Source organism: Pelodiscus sinensis, chromosome 1 (assembly GCF_052426305.1).
Source record: "Pelodiscus sinensis isolate ZL-2025 chromosome 1, ASM5242630v1, whole genome shotgun sequence".
Classification (NCBI taxonomy): Eukaryota; Metazoa; Chordata; order Testudines; family Trionychidae; genus Pelodiscus; species Pelodiscus sinensis.
In genome coordinates, this window is record NC_143052.1 from 248,952,488 (window position 1) to 248,965,058 (window position 12,571).

Genomic DNA, 12,571 nt, shown 5'->3' on the forward strand with positions numbered 1-12,571 from the left:
TAGCATTGGCTTCCATGAATGGAGATGGGCAAGAATGCTATAAACTGGTTTGGCATTAGGGGACTAGAGAGCTAGGAGTGTCAAGCATTGAACACCTCTGAAGATCAAGCCATACACTTCAGAGGTAGTCTGCCTAGCACTTTGTAAGTTGTCATTCAGGCCACAGGTGCTATTGCAATACATATAACATACTCTTGTCCAGGCAGAGATACTGGCCCCATCAGAAGCTGTGTGAAGACTATACAAAATGGTTCTCATTACTTAACACTACCTTCCCTGCTTCTACCCCCACACTCTACAGACAGTTAAAGTCATCTCTGTGCAATGGCCTTGCACAAGACCTAAGCTCCACTTAAATCCTGAAAACAGTTCTTAAGTGCTGCATAATCACTGACTATGTTCTTAGCATAGGGATTAATTTCATCCTTGGAAAGCTATGCAGTAGGTTGCCAAGACCCATGACCCATATCCAACTGAGGTTTTGGTCCCTTAAATGCTGGATGGCACTGTTTATGGATACAGAATTTGAAATCTCCATCCCTGCTCAGTAGTATTTTCATGCATATATGATGGATGGGAATGTCCTCATTCCAGTCAGGAGAAGTCTAATGAGCTCCTCTGGGCTCAATCCCTACCAAATAAACACATTTGCAGAGACTGATGCAACCGGAGGAAGCAAGCTAAAAAAGAAAGCTGGTCACAGGAGGGGGTGACAACAAGGAAGAAAGCTGCTATGTCTTAGAAGGACTGGATGCTTGTTGCAGAGTAGCTGAGAAGGAAACAGCTGACAAGCCTCCTCTGCATGCAAAGTCTTACCAAAAAGACCTTTGAAAGGTGAAAAAGCTCTGAATCTACCTGACTGTGGTGCTTGAGAAAGGCCTTGCCTCTCCGAGGGTGGGGGAGAATGTGGGCATGTCCCTCATCCCAATATGAGGTTGGAGAGAGAAAGATTTATGAAAAGAGAGAATAATTAAAAATGTAAATAAAAAAGAACAAAAACTCAGCGAGATGGAGCCAAAGCACTGATTTAAGTGTCTGGCCATAATGCAGCAACATCATCAGCCACCATTCCAGCAGCTGTTGCTACAGCAATGGATTACGCAGCACCAGGTACAAGTGTCATGGCAACAACAGCTTCTGAGAGAGATGGTAACCCAATAGAAAAGAAAAACCCAAAGGTAACCCAACAGTTACAGAAAAATCTGATTCAACAATTAATGTCAGCCTTACTCTCACCTCAATAGGGCCAGTCTCCCCAAGAGCAATTCTTTTGCAGGTCCCCATGAAGTTAACCAAGATGGAACCAGTTGATGATCCAGAGTTATTTCTGACCATCTTTGAGAGGGAACCACTAGTCTCAGTGATCAAAGCCCTATCAACTGGGCTTTGATTTTGGCACCGTATTTCCTAGGAAAGGTCCAATCAGCTTATCACAAGGAGTACAAGCAGGTAAAAGTCACTTTTCTAGACTATTCAGTTGTCAAAGAAGAGTCACATCCTTCATGATTTAGCTCAGAAAGCATTCTGAAAGTGCCAGACCTTGCATATTAGCTCACTGTTTGAAAGAACATTGTTGATGATGACTCCACACCAAAGAGTGGTCTGGGATCCAGGTTGCAGCGTTAGTTCTAACTGAATTTTTTTTATGAATAGTACCAGCAAGAGGAGGTTGAAAGTGGATGGTATGGCATCGCCATGCATCTCTGTCAGCTACTGTGTGAATGATACAAAATCTTACAGTGCCCAAGGGTTCCCTAGATGCAGAATTTCCCCATCCCTGAACATGCTAGAAGAACAGAATACCAACAAAAGAGATACATGAAACATGGACACTACTAGTTGTGCTCCCTTTGGAAGATTAAATCCTGAAAAACTTCTCCATAGCATCCACAGAGAGAAATTAAACAAAAAACTAAAAGGAATACGGAAACACTTTATCTGATCTGATTCCAGGCTTTAGAATCAATTGCTTTCCCTACTCTTATTTCCTGTAAGGGAGAACTCACAGACCTCTCTAGGATTCTCCCCCTTTAAACAATGGTGTGGCTCTCACTTTCTGGGGATCTTAGATTTGCTGCAGGAAGATTAGGAAGAAGACAATGTGAATACCATCAAATAGACTCAGTATATTATCCTCCTAAGGAGTATCTAAAAAGGCTAGGTACATTTTCTAGAGAAAGTCTATATTAGATTCAGCAATTACACATACTATAATTGATAGACGTGCATGTTTTCTTACCAGTGGAGAGACCTAGTCCTATGGTTACTATTTGCGGAATTTAAATTAATGGCCCACTGGCAGAATCCTTTTCTGATAACTATGCAGGTAGGGCCAATAGATAATGAAATACAGTTACCAGCCCCCGTCCCCATCCCCACCTCTATCCTTCCCACCAAAACAAGACCATGTAAATCTTCTTAAGCCATGGAAAATACAGAAGGCTTTGCTGTTATCTTCCTGACTCATAGGACCCAAATTAAGACCTCAGGTTCATGTCAGTCAGGAGCCAATACTTGTGATGATAGTTGCAGGATTCTCTCACGAACAGAGAGTGATGCAGTTCTTCCAAGTGATTAAGAACTTCACTTAGGTGTTCTCCTCAACACCTGGAAAAAACAAACAAACTTAGTAGAACATTTAATCCACAACCACCTGTAAATGACACCTGGAGATCAAGTTTGGGAGACCCCACCTCCATGATGAACAATGTGCGACACTATCCAAAAAATAAGTATGGGGAATATTAGGAATGGAAACAATCAAATGACCAAGCAGCCTTACTGATTAATTTTGCATCAACTTCTACAACGTGAATTCTACTTCAAAATGTTATGCTTACCTGTTGCCCTGGTACACAAGATACTAGGGGAGTTATGACCAGTGAGATACGTTAGTACCATTGATCATACAAAGTGATATTGGCAAATCCCCTTACCTCTCCTCATGAGAGAAGACCACTTTATCAACTCCTTTGGGCACTTTCATTTCTAAACCATGCCATTTGGACTGTATGATGTCATTGGCAAACTTTCAAATACTCATGACCCCCATTGATACACCTCTGCCCACCTATATAATCAAAAGTTCCAGGTGGCAGACTCACCTAAAAAGATGAGAACAGTATTAGGGTAACTTTAAGAAGCCAGTCTCATAGATAACCTGACTAAATGTAAGTTAGGAACCACAGAAGTGTCCTTTCTGACAAGGTGTGCTCTTGATACCAATAACTGATAAAGTCCAGGCTTTAACCATATGTCTAGTTCCCCAGGAAAAAAAGCAAGTGAAACACTTCCTTGATGTAAAGTTTTATCCCTGACTTTACTTCAATTGCAGCTCCCATAATGGACATTAAAAGGCAATAACTGTAGGGTGACCTAAAAGGAGAAAAATTCAAAGAAGGCTTTTAACACCTTGAAAACACATGTTTGTCTAGTGCTCATCCCTTTTATTCCCTACTTTTCTCAAGAAGTTATATTACATATGGATTTAGACATCAGACTAGGCAGATTACAGCATGGTTGGGGATAGAGTTACTCTGACAGTTTCTGGGAACAAAGAAACAAAATGACATTTAGGGTACATCTAAACTACCTGGCTCCGTCAATGGAGCCATGTAGATTAGTGTACTCAAAAAAGGGAAATGAAGCAGCAATTTAAATAATTGCCGCTTCGTTTACATCAAAATGGCTGCCACGCTGTGCCAATCAGCTGTTTGACGGCACAGTGCGGTAGTCTGGACGCTCCGTGGTCGACAAGGGAAGCCCTTGTCAACCGCCCTGGTAAACCTCATTCCATGAGGCACAATGGGGCAGTTGACAAGGGTTTCTCTTGTCGACCGCAGTGCGTCCAGACTACCGCGCTGTGCCGCCAAACAGCTGATCATCACAGCACGGCAGCCATTTTTATGTAAATGAAGCAGCGATTATTTAAATCGCCGCTTCATTTCCCTATGTCTAGAAACCTCATCTACACGGCTCTGTTGATGGAGCCATGTAGTGTAGACATACCCTTACTGTGCATGTAGGTGCGATCATGCAAGCTTAACTGAGAAGTAATTGTGTGTGTGCATGCATACACGTGTGAATGTGTGTGTGTGTATTGCAGAATGAGTTGTGAATGTAGATCACCACTGAGGCTTAATGAATTAATGTATCCCAATGAAAAACAATTTTATTTTGTATATCACCTTTCCTAAAATCTATAGCAAAGAATTGTTTTCGGAGTCAGATAGCAGGGGGAAAGAGGGAGTTTATCAGTGATGAGCAAAGGCTATGCGGTATGTGGGTGAGGAAAGGTGTTTTGAGCTGAAATTTGAAGCAAGAGTCTTTGGTGCAAAGAGGTACAGGAAATGGTTAATGTGCAAGTTCTCCTCTCCTATATGCAATACTGGAAATGGAGCCTTCAGTGAATATGAAAGGAGAACCTATCTGGGAAATCTCCTGAAGCATCAGATTGGCAAGTGGTGAGTCCATAACCTGGGCCAGTAACTGTGGGAGGAGGGATGGCGGGTGGCAGAGGAGAAAATAAACTTCTAATTATTTTGTGACTTGCTTTAATTTAAATCAGAGTCTAATTTGTTGTCACATGAGATTAAGAATGACTGTGCAAACAATTGTAATGAATTCAGGGTGTTTCAAAGCCAAAGGCTAAACCTGGATTTATCACTGGCATGTGCTTTATTTAGCTGCCTAGTCTTTTTTTCTGTTATTTTTTTCTCTGCCCAGAAAATTCCTTGCTTTAAAATAAGCTAATGACAAATTTTAAAAAATTAAACAAATCACAACTTAAATTGAGGAACCATATTTGTATGAGTATTTCAAAGTCATGCCATTAGCAGCTGTACCTTATTTCATGTCATTTAGTATTTTTCTGTGTGAGCAAAGCGAAAAACTGTTCTCCACTCTAACATTGATTTGGACGTAATCTCGAATAGCCTTTTTATTAAAATTGTGCTAAACCTTGGGAAATGATGTCATAGGGCACATATTACTGCCAAAATACATATGAAGTCAGTTGATTCCATTTATTAATACCATACAAGGTTTTGACCCTCTTACAGTGACAAGAATTGGTCCAGCTGGCTTACAGACATCCTTTTATACTAAATCTGCTCACTCATATCTGTTAGCAACTTTTCATTTCATCGAAGCACAGGGAGTACCAGAATCACAGCAGAAGTTAGCCTGATTATACTTAGACTGCGCGGCAGGCCAGTAGAGATGCATATTGTGTTGTCATATTAACATGCTCATTATCAGTGATTGCTAACAAACTTTCCACTTCTTTCAGGTAGGTCAATCTTATAAAGTTGAGAACCTAGAAAAAATCAAATCAGGAGTCAGTTCTGCAAGCCCACATTACTTTCTAGGCCAGAAAACTTTTATGTGGCAGGAGTTTGTCACTGGCAAACATCACCTGTATGCAAAATCATTTATATATGAATTTTCAGAAATATGGATAGGTGTACTTCCTTTTATGTGGTGCAAATGGGAAACAGGAGTGTAAATGATTTTCGGAGGGGTTGGCTGAATGCTTACCCATAACATGCACGACAATAGGTAGGGAATGCATATGGACCGGATATAGTGGACTGAACTCCACACTTCCTGAAGCCTAAATACAGACATAGCAGACATATTACATACAAACAAATCTATGTGTTGTATGAATGGGCTGGCTGCTTGCAACACCAAGAAGAAATTTCCTGTGGTAGCTGCACAACCCAGGGGGCTTTTCAGGGTTCCTTCCTTCTAAGGAACTGTAGCTCACTGAACCTTTCTGAGAACTGGTATGCGGGTAAACTAAGGCAAGCTATAGCCAAGTCTATATGTGTTCGTTAAAACTGAAAAAACTAATAGCTGGAAACCAAACCAGCTCACCTGTATGTCAGTTTATTCAAAGCCCTATGAAAATGTGTTTACACTCTATGAAATTCTTATAAGTTTCCACAAGCATTAATCTCACTTATAATGTCAACTCCATACTATGAGAAAATATGTAAGTTTAACTCTATAAAACTGAAAATGTTTGTTCTGAACTTGTGAACCTAGGCATGGATATCATTTCTCCCCTCCAGTTCCCAGCCCATTCAGGAAGTATATCAATGAAAGAGACCATTAGAAAACATTGTAACACAAAGCTTTGTTATGGCCATATCACACCTTTGAAATGCTATGTACAAGAGAGGTCACTTCGTAGACTGGAAAACTAAGGCCATAGATACAGTACAGAATTATGTTGGCCTAAGTTATGTCATCTTATAGCCACCACAAGTAATTAAACCACTTTTGCGTATTGACACTGTTGTCTTTGTGTCAGCAGTTTGCATCCTCATTAGGAGCACTTGTACTGACTGTACTGTCAATGTGGGGCATCGTGGGACATCTTCAGAAGCCAATAATAGTTGATATAAGCAGTGCAGTGTCTAAACTGACACCACAGTTGACCTTACTACACCGGCAGTGACTGTTCACCACTCAGGTAAGTGCAGTTAAGTTGGCACAGTGCAGAGTTACACGATTTTTAGTGTAAGTTATTCTTTATCACTAAGTTCAACTGGCCTGGGTGGAAAGATAGACTGGTGAACCTAAGGAGACTGTGACTCCATGGTAAGACTGATACATGGATCCAGAAATTCACTTTTGCTAATTATGAAACATACTAACAATCTGGGGAGTCTGCCCTCATGGCCATGAGTCACTCCAGACAGCATGATAAGAGCACCACGCTCCAGGGAGGCTAGTTACTGGAGAAGTACTGACATAATATTATACTTATTTATTTATTCAGTTATCCTATGACTTATTAGGTTAAACCTTCCTTTATAAGAGACAGATGTTTCCCTTTTTGCTTCTGGTTCATTCTGTGGGTATCCACCCGCATACTCTTGAAGAAGAAAAAAAATCATCCCTGCTTTTAAGGATATTGAGACAGTTTCTCTGAGGAAAACACCTGAGATTATCTTTAAATTAAATAGCACATAAAAGGAAATAATCAGCAATGACAACCTGGAATTTAGAACGATATGTGAATTTCCAATAAGATTGTGAAATCACCCTGTCAATAGTCTCTGACTTTTTTTCCCCACCCTGAATAGCTTCTGGTTTTGTTCCTAACATCTTGTCACTGCCTGCTTTGCCTGCCTCTTCACTGCTCAGCCTCATTTGCACTCCCCCATCATGGATCTTTCATTCCTCTTGCTACCTCCATCTCATCACCCTCTCTTATCCCTCCTTCCTCTCCACTTTGTCTCCACCTCACCTGGTACAACTTTCCTCCCATGGACACAGTTTCTTTCTTATTTGTCCTCTTTTCCTTCCAGTACTTCTACCCTGCTGTCTCAAAACACTTTGAATCAGTCTTAAGTATTTTTGTTGATGTTGTTGAGGAAATGGAATATTTAAGAAACACATAGGCTACGTCTACACTGGCCCCTTTTTCGGAAGGGGCATGCTAATTTTGAAAGTGGGAATAGGGAAATCCGTGGGGGATTTAAATATCCCCCGCAGATTTAAATAAACATGTCCGCCGCTTTTTTTCCGGCTTGGGGAAAAGCCGGAAAAAAAGCGTCTAGACTGGCCCGATCCTCCGGAATAAAGCCCCATTCCGGAGGATCTCTTATTCCTATTTTGAAGTACCCATAGAGTTAAACCAAATAACTGGATACCCTTTTTGTTTGAACCTCAGCCTTCCTTCTAGTATCTTACCTCTTATCTTTTTTTCTTCCTTGTTCTGTTTTGTCTAATCTTAGTCCCTTATCCTCCAAGCAGAAGTCATTCCAGTGAGTTCAGTGGGCCCACTTACCTGTGTAAAGATGTATGTTCAGATACTTCTAGGAATTTGGACTTAGATTGTAGAAATAATTAGACTGGCCAATTTTTCTTTGTTTTATGAAGTTCATAGCATCAGTATTATTATTAATAATAATAATAGTTGCAAAAAGATGATAAAGTGTTACTTTGAGATGCAGCTTTTCAAACATATAAAGGTTCTACACTGTGCATACAGTCAAAATCATAGCATACCCAGGTATTAGTTGTATTACTGTCAAAGCCATCTTTTAGCAAACCTAGCACTCATATACATCTTTTCTAAATAGATGAATAAATAGATGTTTCTTTGAAACTTTGTTTTTGCTTTATAGACTGGAGTGAAAAAAATAAAGCCAAAATATAAAAATGGATCCTTACAAATACCATGATAATAGAATGCCAGATATCCACCCCATGTTAAAGAGCTGTCATACAGACAAGTGAGTTCACCAACTCACATAGAGAAGGGGATTAGATGATGAATTTTGTTGTTTACATACACAGAGATTTGGAATCCCCAGTGGAATTCACAAACTACATTTTAAATCCTTTAAATCTTTGTCACTGCTGCCTACTTTCATCTCCTCTCCTAAATAGAATGTTAAAACAGTAAACATGAAGGGAGAGTTCACTATAGAAAAATAGGGTAAATTCACTGTAGAAAAATAGGGTACTCAGCCATTTTCAAAACCAGGTACAGAAGAACTGGTGTTACTAGCAATGCTTCCTAGATTAAATTTTTAATGTGCTCTGAATAAAGAGCTCATCGTAGGTGGCTCAGGCTTATAACAGTAAGTTTTGCTTAAAGTTGGCTGATAGATACTATCTCATTTCTTGAGACTACTGACTCATAATCAGATAGTTGTACACTTTTGCAATAGCATGGAGATTTATTCAGCTGTAGTAACAATATTCAATTCAATACAATTAAAAAGATCCTTATGCTAGCATGAGAATTGTTGTTCTTGCAATAAGTTACTTTACAGACTTTCATTTACCCTAGTGTAACTCCTTTGACTTCAATGGGATTACTCCTGATTTTACATGTGCGTAAATAAGAAGAGAATCAGGCTCTGAATATGTAAAATTGATCTTTCAGTGGCAAAGATTGATCTTCAGGTAATTCTACAGTGGTTTCCTTGATATAAAGTGCACTGCCAATGGTGAAACTACTGAAATGACAGGCTAAAAAGCTAGCTGTTAAGTCCTAGAAATCAGAAAATATTCAATACAGTACCACCAAAATAAATAAATAAATAAATAAATAAATAAATAAATAAGGCTGCATTTTCTTTTCTATTTCACTTGAAGTGTCAGTAACTTTAAGCCAAGTCATTGTGGGCACGTCTAGACTCACCTGTTGATCGATGTTACGGAGGTCAATCTTCTATTTAGCAGGTCTAGGATAGACCTGTAAATCAAATGCTGAGACCAGCCCCTGCCAGCATCCAGTACTCCTCCTTTTGTGGGGAGCAAGGGAATCCGATGGAGCACTTACTCCTATCGGCCTCCAACTGAGTAGATGCCGCCAAGTCTCAGCTTAAGATAAGCTGACTCCAGCTATTCATTTTGCATAGTTGAAGTTGTGTACCTTAAGCCAACCTTTCCAGTCTTGTATAGACCCAGGCCTCAGTGTGTTAGGTCTGTCCTAATGGGATTTCAATTTATGCTTTCATTCTAGACTTTTTTTTTCTTCCCTTGTCCTACCCTGACAACAGAAACTTATTCAGCCTACCCATTTCAGAGTGCTGTAAGTATCTTCTGGGGGAAAGGGAAAACAGTCCCATAGGTCAAATCTAACAGCCATACAAAAAATAGTTGCCATATTTGGGGTCGGGAAGGAATTTTCCTCCAGGGTAGATTGGCAGAGGCCCTGGAGGTTTTTCGCCTTCCTCTGTAGCATGGGGTACAGATCACAGCTAGAGGATTCTCTGCATCTTGGGGTCTTCAAAGTATTTGAAGGCTTCAATATCTGAGATATAGGTGAGAGGATTATTCTGGGAGGGGTGGGTGAGATTCTGTGGCCTGCACTTCTGCAGGGGGTAAGACTAGATGATCATAATGGTCCCTTCTGACCTTAAAGTCTACGGCTATGTCTACACTGGCCCCTTTTCCGAAAGGGGCATGCTAATTTTACAGGTCGTAATAGGGAAATCCGCGGGATATTTAAATCCCCCACGGCATTTAAATAAAAATGTCTGCCGCTTTTTTCCCACTTTGAAGTAGGAATAAGAGATCCTCCGGAAAAGGGCTTTTTTCCGGAGGTTCGGGGCCAGTGTAGACGCTCTTTTCCGGCTTTTCTAAAAGCTGGAAAAAAGCGGCGGACATTTTTATTTAAATGCCGCGGGGGATATTTAAATCCCCCGCGGATTTCCCTATTACGACCTGTAAAATTAACATGCCCCTTTCGGAAAAGGGGCCAGTGTAGACGTAGCCTATGAGTCTATGAGTTGCAAAGAGCAATGCAACCCTTTACCTGCCCATTGAAGCTGTGGCTATGCATGCCCTCCCTTCACACCTCCTTCCTATACATCAAGGTGCAAAGTTCCTGGACTTGCTCCTGAATTCACCCCTTCTGAATTTTGGCCACCAAATGGTTTTGGTTTCAGTGAAAAAGTTAATAACATTGTATCATTGTGAGGTACTTTATAGACACAGATAATAGGCTAGAAATGTTTCTGCCTTTAATGCACCCCTAACCAAAATAGCATCCCAAGACTGTCATTTAATTGCAAGCAGCCAAACCTACACATTTTCCTGAAATGGATTCTGAAGTTTCTTTCCTTTGTTATAAAGAAATTTTCTCTCTCTTTGATGACTTGAGAAAAACAAATGAGAGTACAAGTGAGGTAGGGAATTCAGAAGAGAGAAGGAAAAATAATGAATCTGAGGCCAGATCAACATTACCAGAGAAAGTTGATACACAACTTCAGCTATGGGTATGTCTACACCTCAGAGGTTTTTTTGGAAAAACGGCCACACTGCGATCACTTTCTTTCAAAAGAAAATTGAAAGAACAGAAGGTTTTTTCCAGCATTGGTAATCCTCTTTCTACGAGGAAGAAGCCTTTTTCCGAAAGAGCTCTTGTGGAAAAAGGGGCATGTGGACTGGGAAGAGGGAGTTCTTTCAGAAGAAGAGGAAAGAGGAAAAAGCACAGATACCCTGGTGGCCATTCCATCCATAATAATCACAGTTTAAACATCTAATACCTGAACATCCATTCAGTGTGGACTCTATCTTTCAAAAAAGCAGATTGCTTTTTTGATGCTCTTTGGCACTGTAGATGCTCTCTTTCGGAAGAAGTTTTTTTGGAAGATCTCTTCTGGAAAAGCTTCTTCTGAAAGAAGCCTACAGTCTATACATAGCCTATGAGAAGAGGGTAGCTGGAGTTTATGTATATTAGGTCAAATTTCTCCCCCATCACGGTAGGTCAACAGGAGAAGCTCTCCCATCAATTTCCCTTATCCTTCTCTATCTGGTGGAGTACTGGGATCAACAGAGGCACCATCAGTAGTTGATTTAGTGGGTCCTTACTTAACCCATTGGCTGCATCTAGACTGGCAAGTTTTTCTGCAAAAGCAGTTGCTTTTGTGGAAAAACTTGCCAGCTGTCTACACTGGCCACTTGAATTTCCTCAAGAACACTGACAATCTCATGTAAGATTGTCAGTGTTCTTGCGTAAATACTACTCTGCTCCTGTTTGGGCAAAAGTCCTCTTGCACAAATGCTTTTGCGCAAGATGGGCAGTGTAGATAGCGCGGTATTGTTTTGCGCAAAAAAGCCCCGATCATGAAAATGCCGATCGGGGCTTTCTTGTGCAAAACCACGTCTAGATTGGCACAGACGCTTTTCCGCAAAAAGTGATTTTGCAGAAAAGCATCCATGCCAATCTAGACTCTCTTTTCTGCAAAACTTTTCCATTAAAAGCATTTGCGGAAAATCATGCCAGTCTTGACGTAGCCTATGCCTCCCTAAGGAGAATCAGTACTTTTCTTTGGAATTCATGTGAGAACTAGAGAGTCATCATTACAGTCTCTCCATCATTCATGACCCCTTTAGAGATGGGAATGGTGTGTATGTATTTGTGAGTGTGTGAGTGTTTGCTTGTTTGTTGGTTTTGTTATTCACAGAGAAACTACTAAAAGACTCGTGTTGACCTGGAAGGGTGTGCAAAGAGTAGATAAGGCCCACAAAGAGGGTTGTTTTTTTTCCTTTGGGGATCTTGTTGATTAATAGTTTTGCTGCACATGTCTAACTTCCAAAACAATTTCAAGCAACTGTTGCAGTTTTATTTTGGGGTTTTTTAGTTTGCCTGCCATGTGTGTGTGTTTGTGCATGTGTGTGAACATGTGTGTGTTCATCAGGAAGAGAATGTAAGTGCATAACTGATCTATTCAAAGTGAAAATTCCTGAATTGAGAGGATGGGTGCACATCTGAAGGTGGTAGTAGCTTGCATTCTCTTGAACTTTCACGATGAATTTCATGCATTGTGTCACACAAACAAAATAGACAAAGAAAACATGAAATAACAAACCCTCACAAGTCAAGCTGTTTGTCCTTTCTAACTCGCCCATTCAAGTTTCTTCGGATTTCCTAGAACTGCATCTCTGCTTTTCATTGGTATTCAAATCTGACTTCTTATCATTAGCTGTAGGTATTAGATGTTCAGGAGAGCAACCAGCAGACATCCGTCTCTTAAGGATTCCTGTTGTAAAGGGTGCAGGGGAAAACGCGAGGATGTGTGCTATTCTTTAAAAG